The 26,828-nt window shown below is 38.8% G+C and overlaps 1 protein-coding gene across 7 annotated transcripts in view; it reads right to left on the reverse strand.

Moving 5' to 3' along the window:
• LOC128701872 (gamma-aminobutyric acid receptor subunit beta) overlaps positions 1 to 26,828 on the reverse strand; it is a 432,036-nt gene that overhangs the window by 144,229 nt on the left and 260,979 nt on the right. The window lies entirely within an intron of this gene.

The raw sequence follows: 26,828 nt of genomic DNA on the forward strand, positions 1-26,828 counted from the left end.
CGTCCACGTCCACGAGTCCATATCCACCCCAGACGATCCCATAAAACAGTAATAATTCGACAACTCTCGGCTGGTCTCATTCAAACTAAAGTTTCTGGTCATCAGATGTTTATCAATTCGTCAACGAATGAAGCATCGCAAGGAGATCTCTTAGACTTTGTAGGCAAAGTTTTGGTCCAATTCTCCCTCTAGTGAGATGAGAAAATGATGAATGGCATAATCAGGGAGGAAGTAGTGGACTAGCTTCCTATCCTGGTCTCTGGAAATGCATGCCTAAAATTTCATTCAGGACTGGGACAGCATTCCGAATGTCGTGACTAGCCCTCGAGCATGAAGAAAATTGTCGCCACAGACACAGGAGCCATAAAAGCTGCAGCATCTCCCTGGAGAGGAATCAGGAGAAAAAATCTTTACTTAGCCTGTCTCCATCACGGGCTGAAGATTGTCCTGGAGGCGGTGTTTTCACCCTCCATGGATCATTAAAATGGGTTAGAAATTAAGCTTATCAAGCGGTTTGAAAAACAGTGTGCCCATCCCGTCAGTGATAAGTCGTATTTAGTGACTTCTACATATACGAAAAACCAGCAGTTCAGTGGTTCTGTGAGGTGATAAGATTAGCAAAAGGTCAGCTAACGTGATAGTAACTGCACAAAGTTTATCAGAAGCTTCTAGAGATCACAGCCATATCCCTAGGTAGCGTCTCCCTCGTTACGGAATTAGGTTCTATACTCCAGGAGGATTAACAGTTCACTTTGAATGGCGAAAACGTATCTGCTCATTCAAAGTTTAGATGTTCAGAGCTCAGTTCAAGTTGTCGGCTCCTCCGGAGCCGTCAACTTTATCTAGTGCTTGGGTCCGGGCATCTGGTCTGTCCCTTGCTCCAGCACACCGCCTAAACTTCATAAAAAACTTATGGCTTATGAGAGGGTAAATATCCTAAGAACCATGGCGATGAAATTGATCAGTCACCTCGGGTGCATGAGAGAAAGACTGATACTTCTCTTAACAACTCGGTACTTTCTGAAGGATGAAGAAAACTAAACTGACGAAAATATTGAGCCATTCAGCAGGACATCTGACGACCAGAACAATATCACCAACTGGGCCATTTTCTCATTTTTTAGTTATCCTTTAACTGACTACTTCAGCATCCTTGGCTTCAACCAGAGCTTCCTGTAGAAAGATCCTTTAGAATGGTTGTCATTCCTGGAGAATTGTAATTTATGCCAGTATACTGTAGCCTATCCGAGGTAACCTCATACGACTTGCATACAATTGTTGTAATATCAGTAGTGTTACTGTGTACTAGTGTAGTACTCTTAGATAATTCCAGCTACTTATAGTAAGGGTCCTTTACTAGCCATGATGCTTCGAGAATCATATATTATAGTAATAAAAACAAATATAACTATGCCGTAAAGTGGTGTGGCACCAAGTTTTAAGAATTTAGCTCAAAGTGGCTACTTTCCCTGATCAAAAGAGCTCAAGGCCCGAGTGTTTAACTCTTTGTACACGTTCAAAATTCACGTTATAATCACTACATTCAAATTTAAAATAGTTAGGGGAGGGTACTTAATAAAATAGTATATATACAAAGATTTTCGTAACTGTAGGAACTATACAATACGGTGGCAGTTCTTTCCAGTTGTGACTGGAAATCTTCTTGGAATCGACCATTAAATAGAATAGATTAGAACACAGGCAGTTTTTAATAAGTATTTATTGAACGTTTGGTTGGGAACGCCGGGTATAAAAATAGAAAATTAGAAAATGAGGTTACCCCTACCACTACGCAATAATAATAATAATAATAATAATAATAATAATAATAATAATAATAATAATAATAATAATAATAATAATAATGGTAATAATAATAATAACAGCAAATGTAAGTTTCTTTTATGAGCAGAATCATTTTTTTTTTTTTTTGCATTTTAAGTTTTTTATATAACCATCTTTTTCGAGTGATAATTTACAGATGACGTCACTTCACATATTTACATTTTCGCATTGTCTCCTTTTTTAAATTACTACGCTTTTTTTTTTTAAATTCGGCGTTGTATTAAAATGCTGTCATTGTTAAAATGCTACGATTATTTTTTAAAAGGCTTCCTTACATTTGTATGTGATGCCTTTATATTGCTTGCCTTAGTTTAATGCTTGCCATTTTAAAATGAAGAAATGTACTGTACTCACCTAGTTGTGGTTGCAGGGGTTGAGTCATAGCTCCTGTATTATGGTGAAGTTTGTTGCTTTGTATTGCATTTCACGAAGTGCAAAACCCTTGTGAGTCATTCAACATTTTAAAAACTTATTTTTAAAAGGCTTTCATTAAATGCTCCTTTTTTTTTCTAAATTCTACCTTTTTCAAGTGCTTCCTCTGCAATTTTCAAATGCTGCCTTTTTCAAATGTTTCCATTACTAAAATGCCGCTTATATCAAAATTTTGTCTTTTTTCATGTTTTTTTTCCAAAATCCCCGACGAAATTAAGAACATGGACAAACAATTATTTTCAGACAGAAAATTACATTCAGTAACATGAATGATTTAAACATATAATTAGGCTCAAAGTTTTTTATAATAGCCCTTATTAAAAAAAAGTCAATAGAGCCATTAAGTTCCGCCTACATCCCCTTATTTAATTTATACATTATAAATTAGAGGTTAGAATATTTAGTTAGAGCTTCGCTTGCGATATTTCGTAAAATGTTTAATAGTTAGCTAATCTGCTAGATTATACTGAATAATTGGATTCTTATGCATGCAGAACGCCATAAAAATATAATAATAATAATATTTATAATAATAATAACATAAAAATATAATAATAATAATAATAATAATAATAATAATAATAATAATAATAATAATAATAATAATAATAATGTAATGTATCGTTGAATCACTGTTATTGTTATTATTATTATTATTATTAGTAGTAGTAGTAGCAGTAGTAGTAGTAGTAGTAATAATAATAGTAGTAGTAGTAGTAGTAGTAGTAGTAGTAGTAGTAGTAGTAATAATAATAATAATAGTAGTAGTAGTAGTAGCAGCAGCAGTAGTAGTGATAGTAGTAGTAGTATTGAATTAAAGAGAGAATCCATATGGGTCATTCCACGCAAGGAATAGTGGAGGCTCGATCCTGCGTGTGCTAATCGCTACAACGCTGCTAGTACCTCCGTACTCAGCCTTCATGATACTGCAGCATACTGTTAGGTCAGATTAGTGGTTATTAAACGAGCGCTTACGGGAGTCCTGCCAAGCGGGCAAAGCCAAAACAACAGATGACTTCTCATTTAGTCAATAAAATTGAACTGAAGGTGATGGAAAACATTGAAAGGCAGCACAAAGGCAGTATGACCTCCATTTTGGGCAGTATATTCTCTTCTTGGGGCAGTGTCTTGCTGAAAGAAGAAAACTGTTTAGAATTCTTCTTTACTGCCTGTACGCAATCAGAAAAGCATGTCCTATTTTTTCTTTGGGCAGTATGTCTTTTTGGGGCAGTATATTCTCTTGGGGAAGTATGTCCTCTTCGGGCAGTATGTCCTCTTGTGGCAGTATGTCTTCCATTTGGAACATTACGTTTCCTCATTACAAAAATGACATACAATATAGAAAAAAAAACTGATTATGCAGACCATTTTTGGCTACTTAAGTTAATCGTGTCCCCCAGGATGTGACCCAGCAACATTCAGCTAACACTTAGGTACCTACTTACTGCTAGGAGAACAGGGGCAGCAGGTATGAGGAAACATACCCAACGTTTTAATCCCTGCCGGGGATCGACTTCTGGCCTTCAATGTGTGACCTAAGACACTGTCAACCAAGCCACGAGCACAATAGGTCAATAAAAGAAGAGAACTTCCCAGAATCCTTCCTTACTGCCCTGTCTTTACTACTCCACCCAGTCCTTTTGGACAGTATTCCCTCGATGGCAAAATGTCTGTCTTATGAGAAGGAAACTTTTGCAGACTCCTTCCTTGCTGCCTACGCTCAACCACTGTTAAAAATCTGACCTTGAGAAAACTTGATATTAGTATTTACTTATAATCCCTTTGAGCATCTGGACTTGACGTTAACTCCAACGATTACTTCAGACGCTAGGAAAGATGGTGACCTTATTAAGTTGTGGTGGTAGTGGTGGTGACACAGATAGTGGTAAAGGACCAATGGGGATATCGCCTTAAACTCATGTGTGGGTATTACTGCTTGAATATAAGCTCTGGGAAATGGGTTAGTTGATCTTCAAAGAGGTTTGATGATGGTGGTGGTAGTGGTAGCTGTGATGGTGGTTATAGCTAAGGAGGTGGTTGTAGCTAGGGTAATGGTAGAACGAACATATTTACACGAACTCACGAAAAGAATTAGTCTTTTTATTTTATTTTTTTTTTCAAATAACTGAATCTGTAGTTCAGACATTGGACTTTCTCTCTCTGTCTCTCTCTGTTAGTATTTATCTCTCTCTCTCTCTCTCTCTCTCTCTCTCTCTCTCTCTCTCTCTCTCTCTCTCTCTCTCTCTCTCTCTCTCTCTCTCTCTCTCTCTCTCTCTCTCTCTCTCTCTCTTCCCTCGTTACTTGAATCAAAATACAGAACTTCATCGCAGGGAAACAAAGCATAATTATCCTCACAGCTGAAGTTCGTCCAAGTCAAGACAATAATTTCCGCTAACTTATTGTGTATGATCGCCGGGATGCATTCACATGCGTTCACTGCAGAGGCGCGTTGAAATACATTCAGCGCAAGAAATGGTGCAGGCTCAGTCCTCCTTCTATTAATCACGATTTAACAGCTTACCCTGTACATAACCTGTAAAGTCGCGTCTCTGTCTCGTGATCTGCATTTCTGGCTGAGCATCCTTAAGTAGGGATGTGTTGTTATGTTTGTGCAAGGCGGTAAACCCATGTGGGGTTATTCAGCACTAGAAGTGGATATTCGATTCTCAGTCTGATAATCTCTGTATTTAACGCCTAAATCGATGGTTTATGAATAATTTAATTCTGACTCGTTTAACAATCCTATAGATCTGGTTGGTTTAAAAATCCTTCAGTTCTGGCTGGTTTAAGAAAAGTTCTGGCTGGTTTAGGAGTATTTAGATTTCACTGGCTTAAAAATATTTAGTTCTGGCTGGTTTGAAAATCCTTTGGTTCTGTCTGGTTTAAGCATCCTTTACTTGTGACTGGTTTAAGAATCTTTAGTTTTGGCTGGTTTAAGAGTCTTTAGTTCTTAGTGGTCTAAGAATCCTTTCTTCTAAAGGATTTAATAGTTCTCTGATTTTGGGTTTGTTAAGTATACAGAACTTTATTCTGGAAAGGTATGCTTTAGGTACCTTTAGTGAGATCAAATACCTTGTAAAAACACATTACTACTCATCTGTGGATTTGTGTGTGTGTGTGTGTGTGTGTGTGTGTGTGTGTGTGTGTGTGTGTGTGTGTGTGTGTGTGTGTGTGTGTGTGTGTGTGTGTGTGTGTGTGTGTGTGTGTGTGTGTGCGTGTGTGTGTGTATATATATATATATGTGTGTGTGTGTGTGTGTGTGTGTGTGTGTGTGTGTGTGTGTGTGTGTGTGTGTGTGTGTGTGTGTGTGTGTGTGTGTGTGTGTGCTAGGGTGTATGTGTGTGTGCTTGGGTGCATGTGTGTGTGCTTGGGTGTATGTGTGTGTGCTTGGGTGTATGTGTATGTGCTTGGGTGTATGTGTGTGTGCTTGGGGTGTGTGTGCTTGGGTGTATGTGTGTGTACTTAAGTGTATATGTCTGTACTTGGGTGTATGTGTGTGTGCTTGGGTGTATGTGTATGTACTTGGGTTTATGTGTATGTGCTTGGGTGTATGTGTGTGTGCTTGGGGTGTGTGTGCTTGGGGTGTGTGTGCTTGGGGTGTGTGTGCTTGGGGTGTGTGTGCTTGGGGTGTGTGTGCTTGGGGTGTGTGTGCTTGGGGTGTGTGTGCTTGGGTGTATGTGTGTGTGCTTGGGTGTATGTGTGTGGGGTGTCGGTGTGGAGGTATTTGTGGGGGGGGTGTACGTGGGCGTGGCTCATGCGTGTTTACAACCTGTTCAGTCGTGACAAAAAGTCTCTGTCTTAATTTACTGTTGAAGTAGTGTTGGAGGGTGGAGGAGTAGTGTTGGAGGGTGGATAAATAATTCTGGAGGATAGAGGAACAGTGTTAGAGTTGACAAATAGTGTTGGAGGGGGAGAGTAAGAGAGTAAGAATACCGTTCGAAGGAGGAATTATGTTGTAGGAGACAGTGAAGGAGACAGTGGAGAAGGTAGGGGTAGAGACACTGTTGAAGGTTGTGTTGGAGACAGTGATGGAGACAGTGTTGAAGGCACTGGTAGAAACAGTGTTAGCGGAGGGTGTCTGGGTAATACTACAGTAATAATATTGAAAAAAGAGTATTAGAGAAACCTGAGTGAATAAGGGCCGAATCAGGACAATAGTGTTGGAGAACGCAGAGTCAAGACAGTACTGGTGGAGAAAATTAGTGGAGCCGAGAGTCAGGACGTGGCATGCACTCAGTGCAATTAAGCTTGTGTTATTGTTAGTTTCAACTTAATCAGCCATGTTTAAGAGCATTTGACCTACGGCCACACAAACCCACTTCCCTTCATGTCATCGTAGCCAGCCTCGTGCACGATTATTGCTTGCCAGGATGTGTTTACCACTGGGTTCTGGGGCCATATGACGTCTCAGAGAGTGGGTTGATGGTCTGACTGAGGTTACCATCCATCTAGGAACAGCGTAGATCGTCAGACCCTGGCCTTCCTGACACTTCATAGAGATGGTTGGTCTGACTGAGGTTACCTTCCATCTAGGAACAACCAAGAACGTCATACCTTTGGCCTTTCTGGCGCTTCAGAGAAAGGGTTGATGACCTGTACTAGATTACCTTACATATTGGAACAAAGACTCCCCAAGTCCTAAGAGAGTTTGATTTAAGGTTTTCGTATATCTAGGAACTGCTCAGACCCTCTCCTGAATTGGGCTGATCGACCCCATGCCAGATTGAGGCGTGATATGAGTGACGTAGGTAGAGTGCTCTCATTTTTACCCTATCCAAAACTCTTTTCACTATTAGGTTTAATTTGTCCTAAACTTTGTACATAGCTGTAAACAGTTTGTAGATATGTTCATAGTGGCACTGATTTATGTAAAACGCAAATTTATTCAGCTGCGTACAGTTTACTTCTGTGTAAACTGTACTCCTTCTGTTTGACTTCATTTGTCGCCTGCTACTGCTGCCTCTGTATTAGTGCTTGCGGTCTTGATGCAAGGTAGTAGCGGTGGAAAAGGAAGTCAGAGTAGTAGTGTTGGAGAAGGCAGATTCAAGACAGTAGTAGTGGAGAAGGCACTCAAGGTAGTAGAGGTGGAGACATCAGTCAGGGTTGTAGTGGTGAAGACTGATTCAGAGCAGTAGTGGTGGAGACGTCAGTCACGGTAGTGGTGGTGATGTCGGTCACAGTAATAGTAGTGCTGGAGACGTCAGTCAGGGTAGCAGTGGTGGAGAAGGCAGTCAGGATAGTGGTAATGGAGACGTTAGTGAGGACAGTAGTAGTGGAGAAGGCAGAATGAGGGCAGTAGCTGTGGAGAAGAGTGTTGGACAATGAGTTTGAGCAGAGGGAGGTAGTGGTGGTGGTGGCGTGCTGTTTGGTGGGAATTGTGAGAAATTATCTGCACGCAGGAAGTGACCCCTCTCTTTTCCCCTCACCTCTCACCTCTCACCCTCGCCCGCATTCCCCACCCTCACTTCTCCCTCTCACCCCTACCCCTCACCTCTCACCCTCACTCCTCACCCTCACTCCTCACCCTCACTCCTCACCCTCACTCCTCACCCTCACTCCTCACCCTCACTCCTCACCCTCACTCCTTACTCGAACAATTATCACTCAAACCTTTCCCCCCTATTACCCAACGCCTATAAAATACATCCTTATAGACTATTTAAGTATATGGATGAGAGAGAGAGAGAAAGAGAGACAAAGAGAGGGAGAGAAAGAGAGACGAAGAGAGGGAGAGAAAGAGAGACGAAGAGAGGGAGAGAGGGTAAAAGGTCAACTTTAGTTAATTCATAGTGTTTGCCTCCAAGGTAATCCAGGTGACCTTGCATTATTCCCCAGCACCTTTGTTTGACCTTTGTAGAGACAGGCTGGCCCTGGGGTCAGTGAGCAGCTGGGCTCCCGGCGACCATGACCACAAGTGCGCAGGTGTATTCTCCGTACGGAAAAGCGCGTCATTACATAGGTATATACGCCAGGATACACGGATATGTACGCCAGGACACACGGACATAAACGCCAGGACACACGGATATATACGCCAGGACACACGGTTATATACGCCAGGACACACGGATATATACGCCAGGACACACGGATATATACGCCGGTTTCCACATCCAGTAATAATCACAGATATATTCTGAATACTCTAATGCAAGAAAGAGAGAGCGATAGATGGATAGATGGATAGAGATAGATAGATAAATAGGTAGATAGATAGACAGACAGATAGATAAATAGATAGATAGATAGATAGATAGAGAGAGAGAGAGAGAGAGAGAGAGAGAGAGAGAGAGAGAGAGAGAGAGAGAGAGAGAGAGAGAGAGAGAGAGAGAGAGAGAGAGAGAACAAACCTCGTTATCTGCTGTTCCTCTCCCTAATTCTCCTTGTCCTCCTCTATTTTCTCTTTATCTCTCATTTTCTCCCTCTTGATTGGCCTGTGGCTGGGATAGGTGCATAGGATTATTGAGAGAGCGCAGGGCATAAAAGATGAAGGAAGGAAGGAGGTAGATTGGAAGAAAGTTGGGCACTACATTACTCCGGTGCTGGGTTAATCTGGATCTAATGTTGAACTCTCTCTCTCTCTCTCTCTCCCCACGGCTTCGTTCTTGCTTTCACTTTCCCCTCATTCCAAATGCCTTTAATAATTTTACATCTTGCAGCTTTCAGGAGACCTACTTTACGTTTTTCTCACACTCATCTTCATGTTGTGTACCTTGTCAATACTCCATCACACTCTGTCTCATTCTCTGTAACGCTTAAAGTTTCCATCACACCCTTCATTCTGTATATATTAAATTTTCTACTTCACCCTTAGTCTGTCTGTCTCTTCAATTCACCATCACATTCTTCCTCATACTTGTTAAATTCTCCATCACATTCTTCCTCATTCTGTGTGCCTGTCAAACTCTCCATCACACTCTCCCTCTTCTTTGTATAAATTCCCTACCAAGCTTGCCTCCTTCTCTGTACCTCCTAAATACTCCCTCACACTTTCCATCATTAAGTATCTCTCCTAAGCCCTTCCTCACATTCTCCCCTCCTTCTGTATGCCTCCTAAATCCACCCTCCCTCTTTGCTCACACTTACTCCCTCGTTCTACACGTCTTCCTGATAGCGCAGGGGCATTTCAGGGAAGGATTTAGGGACTAGACTGCTTCTTCCTCACAGCCTTTATGCTCTGATGGTTTTTCCAGGTTTAACCCCCCCCCCCAAGAAAAAAAGAAAAAACAAGCCTCGCTCTCGAAAAAAAAGTGGGGAAAGGGGGGGAAGGGTTATACATCCCATTTTTCTTTTTCCTTACTCTAGATTTTGCCTAAATATAAAAAATTGTAAATTTCTGCTGTAATCAAGCAGAAATAATCGCCTTTGTGGGTTGTAATTCACCGAAAGAAGAGAAAATACTTTTTTTTCAGTGTATTTGGGATGGAATCATAAAATGGGTTGTAGAGGACAAGGAATTTCTAAATAATAGAATTCCACAATAAAATAACACAGTATCTTTCAACATCTGAAGAGAAAAACTGTGGTATAGAATGAGCTTTTGTAGCTTTGTAAGTCATGGCTTAACGAAGTTCTATACGGAGATGATACAACTCTACACTGAGAAACATGGCTTGAAAGAGCTCCATACAGAGTGAAACGTGGCGTGATATAACTCAACTTAGAGCAAAACATGACTTGAAAAACTTTATACAGAGTGAAACATGACTTAATACATCCATTTACAGAACAGAACATGACTTCTTAAAGATAAACATCTATGCAGAGCGAAACATGAATTGATAAAATTCTAAATAGAGCGAAACGTTTTCCCAACGAAAGCTTAATTTTCAACGATTGTCTTTTCCTCATTATTATCCAGTACAACGTTTCGATCAAATTCTCTAAACAAATGTAAGTAAAAATCTTTATAAATCATAACTTCAAAGTAATTTAACTAAGGAGCAAAATTCCCTCCCCTTCAAAAAAAAAAAAAAAAAAAAAAAAAAAAAAAAATCAAAATTGTGAAGAAAATATAGACTTACTAGCATGTAAAAAAAAAAAAACCCATGAATGTTCACCTGAATTCTATAACTAAAAGAACCTCTACTGAACCTCAGGATTCCCCCCAAAAGATAACACAGTTCCCTAAAAGATAACGTAGTTCCCCAAAACGTAACATGGTTCCCCAAAAGATAACTTAATCCCCTAAAAGACAGCTTTAACTTTCGAAAAAAAAAAACAGCTTCCCGACCCACAAAAAAACAAAAAACAAAAGCTCAATTCTGAAATGAAAGTTACCTCCTCAAATGACAGATTAATAAACAAAGACAGTTTAACTTCCCCAAAAAATATTAGCTCCAGTAAAAGCAATTTTAACTTCCGCTAAAACATGTTAACTCCGAAAGACACAAGTAACTCACCCCCCCCCCCCCCTCAAAAAAAAGGTATTATCTCCCCAGTACACAGCTTTAACTCGCCAAAAGGTATTAGCTCCACAAAAGGCAGCTTTAACTCTCCAAAAAAGCATGTTAACTCCCTAAGACATATGTAACTTCCCCCCAAAACAAGGTATTAGCTCCCCAGTACACAGCTTTAACTCACCAAAAGGTGTTAGCTCCACAAAAGGCAGCTTTAACTCCCCAAATGATGAGAGAGTGCAACTAGGAACAAAATCCTGGGAGCAGCGTAAAATGTAAAGCCATTCAAGAGGGAAAAAATGTCGACACCAACTGAGATTTATGGTGGAGATAATAACGGGGAAAACACAGGAGATGCCGTCCTCAGTACCGCTAAGACGAAAATAAGAGCTGCGGCGGGTTGTAAACAGGCGCCTCAGTAAGCGTAGTGACAGGGTTGTAAACCGACCCTTTAGTGAGTATAGTGATAGGATTGTAAACACGCCCTTTAATGAGTATAGTGATAGGGTTATAAATAGGCCCCTTAGGGAGCTTGTTGACTGGGTTTTTAAAACATGCCCCTTGGTGAGCGTAGCGATAGTTGTAAACAGGTCCATTGGTGAGCATAGTGATAGAGTTGTAAACAGGCCCCATAGTGAGTATAGTGATAGGGCTGTAAACAGGCCTACTAGTGAGTATAGTGATAGGGTTATAAATAGGTCCCTTAGGGATCTTAGTGACCAGTTTTTTTAAACAGACTCCTTGGTGAGCGTAGTGATAATTGTAAAGAGGACCTTTGGTGAGCATAGTGACAGTGTTGTAAACCTGCCCCTTAGTAAGCATGATGATAAGTGTCATAAATAGGCACAGAAGTGGGCATATTGATAATGAACGTAGCATAATGAGCAAAGGAGCATTATTAAGAAACCTCATAATGAACCTTATTACATTATATAAGCAAACCCCATCTAATGATGTAGTGACAGTATCATAAACAAGCTCTTTTTTTAGTATAATGTTGACCAAAGGATTGGCCCTGTAGTGTGGATGGTGGTGATGTTATGGAAAGCCCTGTTCTGGGCATAGTGAAGATACAATAACATGCACATTGATACTATGTAGAACCCTGTATTGTGCATATTAGTACTACAAACGGCCCCGTAGTGTGCCTAGTAGTGACGCTATGGTTGGCCTCGAAGCGAGCTTACACAGAGTTCAATTTACATTAAGGACTCATGGTGATTACAAGACATTTTCTTTTCCTCTTCCTTTTCTTCCTTATTCTCCCTTACCTTCTCTAATTCTTCGTTGTCCTCTCTAACTCTCCTATACTCTCTCTAACTCTTCCATACCCCTCTCTAACATTTAACTTCTTTAACTCTCATGTCTTATTCTCTTTATCCTCTTTTCTCAACCTTCACTCCCCCATTCTCCCTGCTAACTCACTCTCTTCATCCTCCCTTCTATCCCTCAGTTTACACCAGTAACCACCCTCCAACAACTCCCTTCAACAACCACCGTCCAACAACACCCTCAAACAACACCCTCACACAACGAACATTAAAATGGTATAAAATACCGACAGATTGTTAGGTAAGACACAAATGCAACAGTTAGGTATCTTTATTTCGAAACGTTTCGCCTACACAGTAGGCTTCTTCAGTCGAGTACAGAAAAGTTGATAGAAGCAGAAGATACTTGAAGACGATGTAATCAGTCCATCACCCTTAAACACCCAAAACTTTAAGGGTGATGGACTGATTACATCGTCTTCAAGTATCTTCTGCTTCTATCAACTTTTCTGTACTCGACTGAAGAAGCCTACTGTGTAGGCGAAACGTTTCGAAATAAAGATACCTAACTGTTGCATTTGTGTCTTACCTAACACCCTCACACAACACTCTCCAACAACTACCCTTCAACAACACCCTCCAACAACCAAATGTTGCGTTAAAGTCTTGGTTCTGGCCGAAATGTCTTTTTATTAGCTATAGTTGTGGCACTCTGCCACAACTATAGCTAATTGATAGGTGATTGAGAGTGATTAAGGACACCAGCGAATAGTAATTGCTCTCAAAATTGACAACACCTTCCCCTTACACCTCATTTGAGTTATAGCATTCAGTAAAATCTCTCGTTAAAACTGTAGGAGAAAAGATGTACAAGGAAAGGTTCTGGAGGTGTGGGAAGGAAAATTTGGGTCACAGCTGGTGACCTCTGCCGAGGACTTGTGACAAAAGTGCCGGCTGCGAAACCTTCCTATTGTAAGCCTCTTAGTTCAGTGACACAGACCTTGATCTGCTACCTGTCAGAACCACGGTTCGACTCCCTATCCATTCTTCTAGATACTAGATGCAAAACAAGCACAAGGGGAGTTGAATGATAGCTCTAGGCCTTTCGCTGTGAGAAACTTTCGTGCAAGAACGTTCCTCTGAGAGAATCTGCTGTGACCTCTTACCCATTTCTGCAACATTGCAAGCTCCTGATGATGTGTTGATTGCAACAGGAAAGGCCTAGAACTATCATTCAACTCCCCTGTGGTTGTTTTGTATATATATATATATATATATATATATATATATATATATATATATATATATATATATATATATATATGTATATATATATATATATATATATATATATGTATATATTTATTTATTTATTTATATGTATATATAAAGCATAATTTGTGATTAATGCGAATTGCATAAATCTTTTTTGTTGTGTCTGGCAACGAAGATGTAAAATCATTTAAGGTATCTCTCTTGCTTTCATTGTTCTTTATTTAACATTCATTGTTCCATGTTTCTTTGGGAGGCTTCTTTGTTCCCTTTCTCTTTGTTTCTCAGGACGGGTTTTACAGATAGGTGTAAAAATGTGGCTTTTGGTAGAGAGAGAGAGAGAGAGAGAGAGAGAGAGAGAGAGAGAGAGAGAGAGAGAGAGAGAGAGAGAGAGAGAGAGAGACGTAACAAGGTCACAAGGGATTGATGAAAATACTTGATAAAGCAAAAAAGATAAAGAATTTATACGAACAAGGAATAATAAGGACACTGAGTGACAAGGACAAATCAGGAAAAGGGACAGATCAGACAAAGGACAGATCAAACGAAGAACGGGTCAGAAAAGGATCATAGGTAAATTAATAAAGTAAGAAGTAGCACATGAAGAAAATATCGTTACTGTAGTTACGGTAGAGTCTCTTTCTCCCTCACTCTCTCTCTCTCTCTCTCTCTCTCTCTCTCTCTCTCTCTCTCTCTCTCTCTCTCTCTCTCTCTCTCTCTCTCTCTCTCTCTCTCTCTCTCTCCACGGGTGCCGGTGAAGCAGTTACTTCTCTACAAGTAAGGTAAGCACAAATATTAACATTCTGTAGCCAGCTTCTTCTAGTCTATCATGACTGGGGTTCCCTCACACTTCTTACTTAATTCCTTTTCTTTCACTTCTGTATTTTTGCCTTTTTTTTTTCCTTTTTTTCACTTTGTGCTTATCGTCCTCTTCCTCTTCTTTCTTTGGCTTTTCTTTTATGCCTTTTTCTCGTTTCCTCTTTTTTTTACATTTTCCTTCTACTTTTTATTTTTATGCTATTTTTTATGCTCTTCCTGTTCCTTCTTTAGGCTATTCTTTCACTTCTTTCTTATTTTCTCCCACTTCCTCTTCTTTCCTTATGCTTTCTTTTATTTCTTCCTTTATGCTTTTCTTCCAATTCATCTTTTCTCTTAAAAGATGTATCCCAGTTTATTGGTCTTTCACTAGATAAACAGACCATGGAGTATTTTTCATGTCATGATTATATCACACCCAATTCAACGTTCTTCCATCTGTGTGCCTTTGTTCCACATCTCTCCAGTTTGGGTGCGAACCTTTATGCGTCAACTGCTCTCAGTATGTACTTTACAACATGTGGGTTCTGTGCTGGTGCTGTGTACACGAGGGCTTTGCTTAAGTGCTAGGTACATAGTGTTTTGAAAGGGTTCTTGTTGAGATTTATAAAGGCAATTGTTATATTCTTTTATACATGGTATATACACTTAGATCATTGTAATTCTTCTTCTTCCTCTTCTTCTTCGTCTTGGACCAGGTTTTACTGGTGCTCACTAAGTCAGAAAGGCTGTTGCTGCTGGCGGTCCACAGGCCCGCATATTTATCACAGCCTGGCGACAAAGCCACTAGTGCAACAGAGTGACAGTGGAGGACAGGCACTGATGAGCAAAAGAGGTGCCAACACTCTGGCTGAAAGTGCATTTAAAGACGGAAAATCAACCACAACTCCCTCCCCCGTCTCTTCCTTTCCTCCTTAAGACACCTAACCGCTAGTAGAGTAAACCATCTCTCCCATTTTCTAGCGAGACAGTGAGTAGGTCTCTGTCAAACATTTTCCCCTCATTCACAGTTAAAGGCACTCCATAAATCGGGTCATCAGCCTCCCTTCTAATCTCCCCTTTCTCATTTCCCTTTTAGTTATTCACTTTCATTTTTCCTTTCCCATCGTCTTCCATCTCTTCCACCCTACCTGCGAGCAGAAAGATAACAGGAAGTTAAGATAGAAGGAAAGGATGGAGTGGGGGAAGAAAGGAAGGTGTAAGTAAGGGAAAGAACAGAGAGAGGAAGAAAGGAAAGGATGTAGGGAAGGGAGGAGGAAGGAAGGAAGGAAAAGAAGGAAGGAGGCAATGAAGGAAGGGCGTGTACCTGAAGCCTTTTCGGATACATGTCTCCTCTGAGAAATCTCTTGAGAGAAACTTTAATTGGCCGTCACCTGGCGGACAGGAGGAAGAGGAGGAGGAGGAGGAGGAGGAGGAGGAGGAGGAGGAGAACGAAGAGGAGGAACAAGAGAACGAAGAAGACAAATGACAAAATGAAGAATATCACTATTTAAATGGTGGATAAGACATATGAATAAGACGCATATGCATGACACATGTGCAAAAGGCACATGTGAATAAAACACATGTGCATAAAACACATGTGCAAAATGTCCCATATCTTCTCACTCTTTGTTATGTCTTCCTTTTCTTTTTGGTGAACTGTCTCCCATGTCCTCCGTTTCCCATGTACTCCTATGTAGGCAAATGTACTAACGTGTGCTCACATGTGCTCCCATTTGCACCCTTTTCCCCTCTCTCTTTCTCTCCCCCTCCTCATCTCCCCTTGTGTACGCTAAAATGGAAAATGAATATAGACACATGGAGGGTGCTAACGTCTCTCTCTCTCTCTCTCTCTCTCTCTCTCTCTCTCTCTCTCTCTCTCTCTCTCTCTTTCTCTTTTCCATCACTATTATTCCTTTGTTAAATGTTCTGATGTTTGTCACAGTACATTTAAATTTCAGTGTCATTTCTCCTGTATTATTATTATTATTATTATTATTATTATTATTATTATTATTATTATTATTATTATTATTATTATTAACAATCATATCAGCGATTGATATTTCAGTGTTGATATAAACACAATTAGTGGTGCTCTTTAAATCCTGTCTACGACACGAGTGACATTAAGGCTGCATGTCACCTCTTCACCTCATTTTAAAAATATTGTAAGTCCTAAGACTGAGTTTAAACTCTCAGCGTATATGTATGTACGCTCCTGAGTTTATTTATTCTTCCGCTCTCACTGGATATATATCGAAGGAAAATATAAGAACATAAGAAAGGAGGAACACTGCAGCAGGCCTACTGGCCCATACTAGGCAGGTCCTTCTCAATCCCAAACCCAGATGTTCTCAGAGTACTCACAGGTGGGCAGTAGCCTCTCTAGGTGGTGGTTGAGTGAGAAATATAGCCATCATTATATACACAATGTGATGATAATGTGATAATAATGAGAATTATCTACATTAGAATCTTAGAAAACAGATCAGAGGAAGTTCTAAATTCTTTGTTCTACAGAAATTGATTTAGTTTATTATTTAAATTATTTATGTGAAACGTTATGTCTTAATGGTGACCTCACACGAGGTCAAGCCCACACTTGTGACCTGACCTACCTCTTCTCCATCTTCGCTGCATGAGACTTGATCTCTTCACCTCCCCAGCTTGTATGTCTAAGTAGTTTTTCCCTCTGAATTGAAAAAAAAAAATCAGTCCTGAGTGATGCGTTAAATCCACATGACTTCCGCGTGCTCTCAAGGCTATTGTAAGATTTTTTTGTTATATACCTGGAGGGTGTATACCTGGAGGGTGTATACCTGGAGGGGGTATACCTGGAGGGGGTATACCTGGAGGGTGTATACCTGGAGGGTGTATACCTGGAGGGGGTATACCTGGAGGGTGTATATCTGGAGGGTGTATACCTGGAGGGGGTATACCTGGAGGGAGTATACCTGGAGGGTGTATACCTGGAGGGGGTATACCTGAAGGGTGTATACCTGGAGGGTGTACACCTGGAGGGGGTATACCTGAAGGGTGTATACCTGAAGGGTGTATACCTGGAGGGTGTATACCTGGAGGGTGTATACTTGGAGGGTGTAAGCCTGGAGGGGATATACCTGAAAGGTGTATACCTGGAGGGTGTATACCTGGAGGGGATATACCTGAAGGGTATATACCTGGAGGATGTATAACTGGAGGGTGTATACCTGGAGGGGGTATACCTGGAGGTTGTATACCTGAAGGGTGTATACTTGGAGGATGTATAACTGGAGGGTGTATACCTGGAGGGGGTATACATGGAGGTTGTATACCTGGAGGGGGTATACCTGGAGGATGTATACCTGGAGGGTGTATACCTTGAGGGGGTATACCTGGAGGTTGTATACCTGAAGGGTGTTTCGGGGGTCAACGACCCTCCGGCCCGGTCCATGACCAAGCCTCGCGCAAACGCTAACCTAAAAGATAATTACTTGTACTGCCCTTGCTTACTTATTCTGCATTATACAAACCTTCCATTTTTTTTGCCTCGTTAATCCTATAAGTACTTGACTCCCTATAGAAACGTATCGTAATCCTATATTTTAGAATTTAGCTACAGGACGTACCCCTTATAGAGAAGGGTAGGTTCCGGGCTACCTCTGTAAAGTGAAAAATCACTGGAATGTGAAGTGTAGCCTTGTTTTTCCACTTTCAAATGCATACAAAAGCCTGATAGCATGTTTGCACTATCGTATATTAAGTGAGCAATATAGCTAGGCCTTAAAAATGCATATACAGTACATACATTACTTACCTTAAAATATTTTCGTCTTTAGCTAAGAGTGAGTGGTGAACATATTTATTGGAGGAAGTCTGAATAAATGAAGAATGTTTATAACTGCAAACTGCTGCATTAGCGAAACGCTGTAAAGCGGGGCCCTCCTGTATTTGCAAAGATAACTGGCCAAGATGAGCTCCTCGATTAACTGTGAGTTAGGTTATGTTGTTGGTGGTATTTTACTTATCAGGAGTAATGAGAAATGTTCACCCAATCAGTAAAGTAGTTGGTCTTTTGACCACAGTCTGTTTATGCCGTTATATATATATAAAACATCATATAATTTATTTAATTAGCATCTTTATTACCTCCCCAATACCCATCCTGTGGGCGGTAGTCAAAGGATCACAGAGATACATAATGGGTCCAGGGACTGGACCGCAAAGTTATGATAGCTGAACAAGTTACAGAGTTAATGAACTATTGATGTGTTTATATCACATTATGTGATTTATTATTTATGTTTGTTCACACTACATAAATATATCATTAAAATTTACGTGTGCTGTGATTACAAAGTTTCACAGATAATACAGCATGATGTCTGTAAGTGATGTCATGGCTGAATCTGTCTTTACTGTGATGAACAGACACGTTTCGCTGTACATTGAGCATTAGTAATATGGGTGAAACGTTGCGGTTAATACAAGTATCCACTTTGTTTAGAAAACGATATGGTTACAAAAGTTATGCAATCTGTGCGAGCGAAAGGTTGTGGCTTCTAATTACAGATTTCTTTACCATTACAGAATTTACAAAACATTCCTGTTACATCCTCAATATTTGTAAGTACCAGTGGAAATTCGTAGACAGAAAAAAACTGAAAAAAAAAAAAACGTAAAAGGGCACTTACCAGTACCCTTTTAAGGCCTAATTCCTAGGCCTTTGTGTGTTGTTACGTTGCCTGGCTCCGGGTACTGGAATAAATGTGGCCTGAACAATAAACTAACCATATCGGAAGGAAAATTCAGTTATTTTTGCTATAAAAACAATATTCATGAATATTTTTTTTTTTGTTCTTTCCACTTTTCTTAATTTCTATATTTCATTTCTACGTTTTTTTTAATTTAATTGACTCCTGTGTATTTTTAACAGAGTACATACGTTCTATTATTATACGTGCATAAGGGTGAAAACTCCATGATATTCCCGTGGACTCTCGACCTTAATTATTCGCGCCACTCGACAGAAAAGCTACAAGAATTAGCCTTCCTTTTTTTTTAACACACATAAAGAAAAATGAAAAAAAAAAAAAAACAGAGTGGATGAACAAGTTGATGGTGTGTGAACAAACACGAGGTGAGTGGCAATTATCACTGAGCAAACTGCTTTTTCTACTGGCTTCTACGTATACATTTACTTCCTGACTTTATTGTTACACAATATCACTTTGTCAGACAGTTGATTGTGTTATTATCATTGTTATTATTATTATTATTATTATTATTATTATTATTATTATTATTATTATTATTATTAATGCTATTGTTATTATTATTATTATTATTATTATTATTATTATTATTATTATTATTATTATTATTAGTAGTAGTAGTAGTAGTAGTAGTAGTATGTATGTATGTAGTATATATATATATATATATATATATATATATATATATATATATATATATATATATATATATATATATGCCAAAGTATATGACAAATTTCATACGTTTTCGTTATATATTATTACCAATATCAAGGTACATATAATGTATATAATCATAATTATGACCTGAAAAAACAGTGGTATATGTAATATAATTAGTTTCTCGCAGATGACGCTGATACAATGACATTTGGGTCGAAGGCTCGATCCTCCGTTCAGTAAGAGAGACACGTTATTTATCTAAACACATGTTGCACATGTTTGATGTAGCAGCAGCAGCAGAAGTAGCAGGTATTCTTATACACTATACGTTGTATAAATGCGTGAAGATGGGGAGTATGCGCAAGCGAGTTGGATGAACGAACGCATTGCGCCAGGAGGATTACCTAGCAATGTGTATGAGATGATTATGGAATTCTGAGGATTTGCATGAAATGGTATGTGACTGTTTGAAAGGATAAAAGAGCATGCGAGAGAATATATTAGTGTATGAGAGCATACATGAGTGTATTATATAACAGTTTGAAAGCATATAACAGTGAATAAAATCATACATGAGCGTATAAGGATATACATGAGTGAATAATTTGTGTATGAAAGTATTTTTTAGCGTATGAGAGCAAGAACTGGTGAGTATATGATTGTTTGAGAGAATTTATGAGTATAAGAGAGCGCATATGAGTGTTTGAAGTAGTATATTTTGAGTGTATGAGAGAATTTATTAGTATGAGATTATATCTGAGAGTATATGTGATTCTGTAAGACTATGAATGTACGATAATTTATGAGTATGTGAAAATTCATAAAAATATGAGAGAATTTATGAGACTATGAGTGCATTTTTATGCATTTTGTCTGTATGTATATACCATACTTGCTGTTTGATGATGGTGGTGATTGTGATAGGGATGGTGAGAGTAATGATAGTGAAGTAACATTATTTAGAGTAACAATTAAAGTAATGATAGTGACAGTAATGATAGTGACAGTAATGATAGTGACAGTAATGATAGTGACATCAATGACAGTGATGAAAATGATATTGATATGAGTGACAGTAATGATAGTGACATCAATGACAGTGATGAAAATGATATTGATATGAGTGACAGTAATGATAGTGACAGTAATGATAGTGACATCAATGACAGTGATGAAAACGATATTGATAGTAACAGTCATGATAATGATAGTTACATCAGTGACAGTGATGGCAATGACAGTGACATTAGTGACACTGATGGTAATGGTAGAGACATCATTGATGGTAGTGACAATGACAGCGACATCAGTGATGGTGATGATAATGATAGCGACATCAGTGATGGTGATGGTATTGACATAAGTGATAATGATGATAATGATAGTGACATCATTGACAGTGAAGGTAATGATAATGACAGAATTGATGGTGATGATAATGATAGTGATAGTGATGAAAATGATAGTGACATCAGTGACAGTGAAGGTAATGCTAGTGACATCACTGATGGTGATGACAGTGATAGTGACATGAGTGAGAATGATGACAATGATAGTGACTTCAATGAGAGTGATGACAATGATAGTTACATCAATGATGGTGATGGTAATGATTGTGACGTCAGTGAGAGTGATGATAATGATAGTGACGTCAGTGAGAGTGATGATAATGATAGTGACATCAGTGAGAGTGATGATAGTGACAGCAGTGATGGTGACACAGGAAGAGACAGTTGCCGAAGTGGCTATCAACACACAACATCAACGTTAGAGAGAGTATTCTCTACACTTCAGTACAGTGGAAGAAGGACACATACGCCTGCCACACTCAAACCTCGTAACCCACAACTCCCTCTTTCTCCAATTACATCCAATTCTAACTCAATTCCATTAACAATTTTACTCCAAATAATATTTACTTGCCAATTTCACTGAAAAATTTTCAAGGTAATTTTTGACATTTTTTTCCTAGCCAATTTCCAATGCCACTTTCCTTGCCAATTTTACTGCCAATTTAGAGTTAATTATAAAAGGTTTACTAATATTTTAGGTATTTTGGCTAATATATTGCTACATAAATTTAACTTATATGTTAAAGGTAATGGGCAGGAATGAGTTTATTTTACATATTTTTGATGTTATTATTATTATTTTTATTATTATTTTATGTTAGTATTAGCGTCTTATATAGTTCACATTATCATCATATTTATCCAATTTAACGAAATTCCACCATAATTCCTATCATTCTACCACAATTCCTATCATTCTACCACAATTCCTATCATTGCACCACTATTCCTATTATTCTAGTACTATTCCTATCATTGCACCACTATTCCTATTATTCTAGTACTATTCCTATCATTGCACCAATATTCCTATTATTCTAGTACTATTCCTATCATTGCACCACTATTCCTATCATTCCATTACTTTTCTCACCATGCCATCACTGTTATAATAACTTTTCGATCATTTTAGTCACTATTCCATTCAATGTAATCGCTATTCCTATTATTATACTTCTTTAGTTATCATTATAGTCACTTTTCCTAACTTTGTAACTACTCTTCCGATCATTATTAAATTTTTGTGTTCAATATAATTATAACAACTATTCTGATCATTATGGCCACTATTCCGATCATTATATCTTCGCGATTTTTATATCTGCTATTCTGTTCAAGGTAACCACTGTTCTGATCAGTTTAACTACAATTCTAATCAATATAACATCTAACCAAATTAACATAACCAATGTTTTGAACAATATGATCACCATTCTGATCAATATAACCACTATGTTGACTAATATAACCACCATACTGATTATTATAACCACTATTCTGAGCAGTATAATTATTCAGTATAACTACTATTACCTTATTAACCGTTATTCAGATAAATATAACGATAATTCTAATCAATATAGCCACTATTCTGATCAGTACAGCACTACTTTTAATCACTATTCCGATCATTATAACCATTATTCTTTTATTGTAACCACTATTCCTATCATTATAACCATTATTCTTTCATCTTAACCACTATTCCGATCATTATAACCATTATTCTTTTATATTAACCACTATCCTGATCATTATAACCATTATTCTTTCATCTTAACCACTATTCCGATCATTATAACCGTTATCCTTTCATCTTAACCACTATTCCTATCATTATAACCATTATTCTTTCATCTTAACCACTATTCCGATCATTATAACCGTTATCCTTTCATCTTAACCACTATTCCTATCATTATAACCATTATTCTTTCATCTTAACCACTATTCCGATCATTATAACCGTTATCCTTTCATCTTAACCACTATTCCGATCGCACAACCACTATTCGAGTCATTATATCCATTATTCGGATCATATGCACCACTATTCCGATCATTTCCTTTACTTAATACGATATTTAAACCAGCATTTTATGGTTGTTGGGTGGTAGGGGGTTACGTGGCTTGAATGCTAGCATTAGGAGGGATTGCATTGTATGCCTCTACAATAGCCAATAGGGAGAATTGGTTGAAACATGGCATTTCTAAATCTAAATCCTCCACAAGTAAGTCTAAGTCTTTTTTTCCCTAATCTAACTCCACCATAAATAGGTCTGTAAGTCCTCTTTCTGTAATCTAACTCAGTAACTAGTATCTAAACGTGCTTTCATCTGCGTAGCTTGGCAGTTACTGCTGAGAATTTTGGTAGAAAGGCACTTGGTGCTGATTGTGTCTTTAATATAGACACGTTTCGCATTGTGTTGAGTGAAACGTTGTGTGTGGTAGTGTAACGGCTAATTAGTAATCATTTATGTACTCACGCATTTTTCCCTCATTTGTGGTTACAGCTTAGGTTAGGTAAGGTTTGTCAGGAAACAGGACAAGTGTTTACTGACGCTGGTTATACTCATATGATGACCCGCGGCTGGAGCTTTTGGTCATCTGACCGAGGCCTTCCGCTGGCTTACCGGTCCATCCCTTTAAAAATAAAGGTTATAATTTTTGCAGGGGCTAAGTCGTAGCTCCTGTTCATGTCTCTTAACCTGCTACTTACTGAGTGTACCTCCTCTTAGTCTTGTGGACCCTGTCATGCCATGTCTCCACTGCTTCATCGTACAGGTCATTCGACTTCCGAAGCATCCTTAAGCTGAAGATATTCTTCCCTATATTCCTGTGACTCCTTTGTGTTTTTAACTTTTATATATGCCCATGTGTACGTGTTCCCAGCCTCCTGAGCAGTTTATCCTGTCTACTATAAATAGCTCTCTTGAGTATTTTGTATGCCGATGTCATGTTTTCCTTGCTTCTTTTTAACATCCAGTGTCATCAGGTTCAGTTCCTTTCTCCTCCCCCTCATTGCTCATTACCATTAGCTCTGGGACTAGTCTCGTTGGATACCTCTGCACTTTTCCAGTTTCTAACATGTTTTATCAAGCGAGGGTTCCACTAGGATTCATATATGTCGTACACAGACCCACGAATGACCCATTGTTCAGATTCCTGACTACAGAGGTTATTCAGATGATGTATTCCCCTGACGATATGTTCGGCACTATGCTTACCCCCAGGTCTTCTGTAAGTGAGGCTTGTAGCCTCTATTCCCCGAGTCTTTAATAAGTTTACCGGTTATCTTACTCTTTCCCAAAATTTCATGATGCTGCAATTGCTGGGGTTGAATTCCAGTAGCCACTTTATTTGTTTAGTTCTGTAATTTATCCAGATCCATTTGTATTCTTTTCTTTTCCTCGCTGGTATTTTTAATCCTCATTAATTTTGAAATCATCCTCAAACAGAGATTCAACTGAGTGTACTCTTCTATAACTTCATTCACTTCTACCAAAAACAGTACAGATCCTAATACCGAGCCTTATAAAACAGTGCTGATCCTAATACCGATCTTTGTAAAACAGTACTGATCCTAATACCGATCTTTGTCAAATAGTACTGATCCTAATACCGATCTTTGTAAAGCAGTACTGATCCTAATACCGATCCTTATTAAACAGTACTGATCCTAATATCGATCTTTGTAAAACAGTACTGATCCTAATACCGATATTTGTAAAACAGTACTGATCCTAATACCGATCTTTGTAAAACATTGCTGATCCTAATACCGATCTTTGTAAAACAGTACTGATCCTAATACCGATCTTTGTAAAACAGTACTGATCCTAATACCGATCTTTGTAAAACATTGCTGATCCTAATACCGATCTTTGTAAAACAGTACTGATCCTAAAACCGATCTTTGTAATCCTCATTTACTGCACTTTCCCGTTCCGACATCTGCTACCCATACTGGATTGTTTGATTCTCTGAGGTGCCTTCTCTGTTATTTTTGCTTGTGCTTCATTTCTTTCCCAATCTCTTGTGAAAGACAATCAAATACCTTCTTACTGTCTAATAGTATTCAATTCACTCATCCCTCTCTCTGCTGCCTCACTTTCATAACTCTGTCGTACAACCACGGCAGGTTTGCGAAGAAAGACTTTTCTGTTTCCAAATCTGTACTAGTTTGTAAAAAAAAATTCCCAAATGTTCCGCCATTCTTATCCTTGTTATTTTCTTTATTAGCTTACACGGTAAGTATGTCATTGACACAAGTCAGTAGTTTAACACTCTCTTTCACCTTTCTTAAATATTGCGATTACATTCCCTGTCTTCCAACTCTCTGACAATTGTCCAATATCTGTTGACTTGTTGATTTTAGATAGTAATTAAGAGAGTGTTTCTTTTTCCTCTCGTAGAAGCTGTGGTGATACCTTGTCCGGTCCCTCTGACTTTGATGTAACCAGGGCTATCAAAAGTTTTTTTCACCTCTTTCCCTGTTGGCTTGTATGGTGTCCAATATCCACTGATATGTTATTTCTCTTTGACTCTCTGGTCTTGTCGCTGTTTCCACTTCTTTAAATCGTTTGTTCAACTCAAGTAGTTCCTTGTTTTGCCTCGTCAGTTTTTATTCTTTCATATGTCTTATTACCGGGTCTATTACTTGTCTATGTTTCCTGACGAGGCTGTTAATCAGATTAGGTTCAGACATGTCTTTTACTGCTTGATCATTCTCAAGTTGTCAGTCAGCTTCTTTTCTCATCTTTGTCTCTTTCTTTCTGGCTCTTTTGATCACTTCTCTGTTTTTTTGTCTTCGTCTTTCCGTATTTTTTCCATGCTCCTGCACTTTTCTTTTTCCTTCTCTGCATCTTGGTTCAACCACGTGCTTTTTCTTTTTTTTACTATTTTCTCATCTAATTTTGGTTATGAAGTTCATCTCTACTTCCCGGCACTTCCCAGTACTGTCACATTTGATGACTTTTCACAGTGTTCCTTTTTTCATTCAACTACACTTAGGAATTCAGTCATGGAGATCCAGTCTTCCTGGCATATTTCTCTCTCTCTCTCTCTCTCTCTCTCTCTCTCTCTCTCTCTCTCTCTCTCTCCTCTCCTTCCCTCCCTCCCATTCTTTCTCTCTCTCTCTCTCCCATGCTGATACAATGCTTTTCCTTTACCACCTTCGTCATCATCATTGTTTTAAGTTCGCCACGTAAGATGCAATTCTCCCAGTCTGTTTCTATATAGTTGAAATCTCCCACGATTAGCAGCTTTGTTTTAGCTATGCAGGTTCTTCTTGCTGCTTCTGTTATGTCAGTAATTGCTTTGCTGATATCTTTATACTTCTGTCTTTACTTTTCTATTATTTGGTAGTATTTTGTAGAGCACAGTTGCTACTTCTTTCAGTCCACGGTCTGATTGTGCTCTCTGTGTAAATGTCTGACTCATTTCTCTTTATCTTTCACATCTCTTCAAAACACAAATGGTTTCCTATTAGCGGTGCAGCACCTCCCATCATCTATTTTCTGTTTCATTCTTCATTACTAGATAGCATGATGTAAATGTAGCATTTATGATATCACTCACTTTTATCTCCGTGACAGCTACGACGTTTAGGTCTTCTATGAAATCCATCTGCGTATGTGTACTATGTTCTGACCTTTATTTTTCAGTGCTTTGGCTTGTGGTGTCCAGCTTACTGTTTGCACCTCAGTTGAGAGAAATGAGGCTTAGGTTGGCGTGTACATAATTATAAGGGGAGGGGTAAAAGATATAGATAGGGTGGAGAAAGGGAGAGTGTGGAGTTACTGTTATTGGTGAAGAAATGGGAGGGGGACGATTTGGGCCTTCTGTGAGATGGCCAGGGGATGAACCTTGAGAGATTTCCGGAGTCTGGATGTTCCCTCCTATGCTTCTCTTTCATGTAACTGACGACATTTTTTGTTCTTCTCAACTGTTCTTCTCCATTTCCGCTCTGTCTCAATCAGGGAGTGCGCCATGATATCTCGTTCTCCTCAAGAACGCTGTCTGCTATTCCAATCTCGT

The sequence above is a fragment of the Cherax quadricarinatus genome, chromosome 69 (genome assembly GCF_038502225.1).
Source record: "Cherax quadricarinatus isolate ZL_2023a chromosome 69, ASM3850222v1, whole genome shotgun sequence".
Classification (NCBI taxonomy): domain Eukaryota; kingdom Metazoa; phylum Arthropoda; class Malacostraca; order Decapoda; family Parastacidae; genus Cherax; species Cherax quadricarinatus.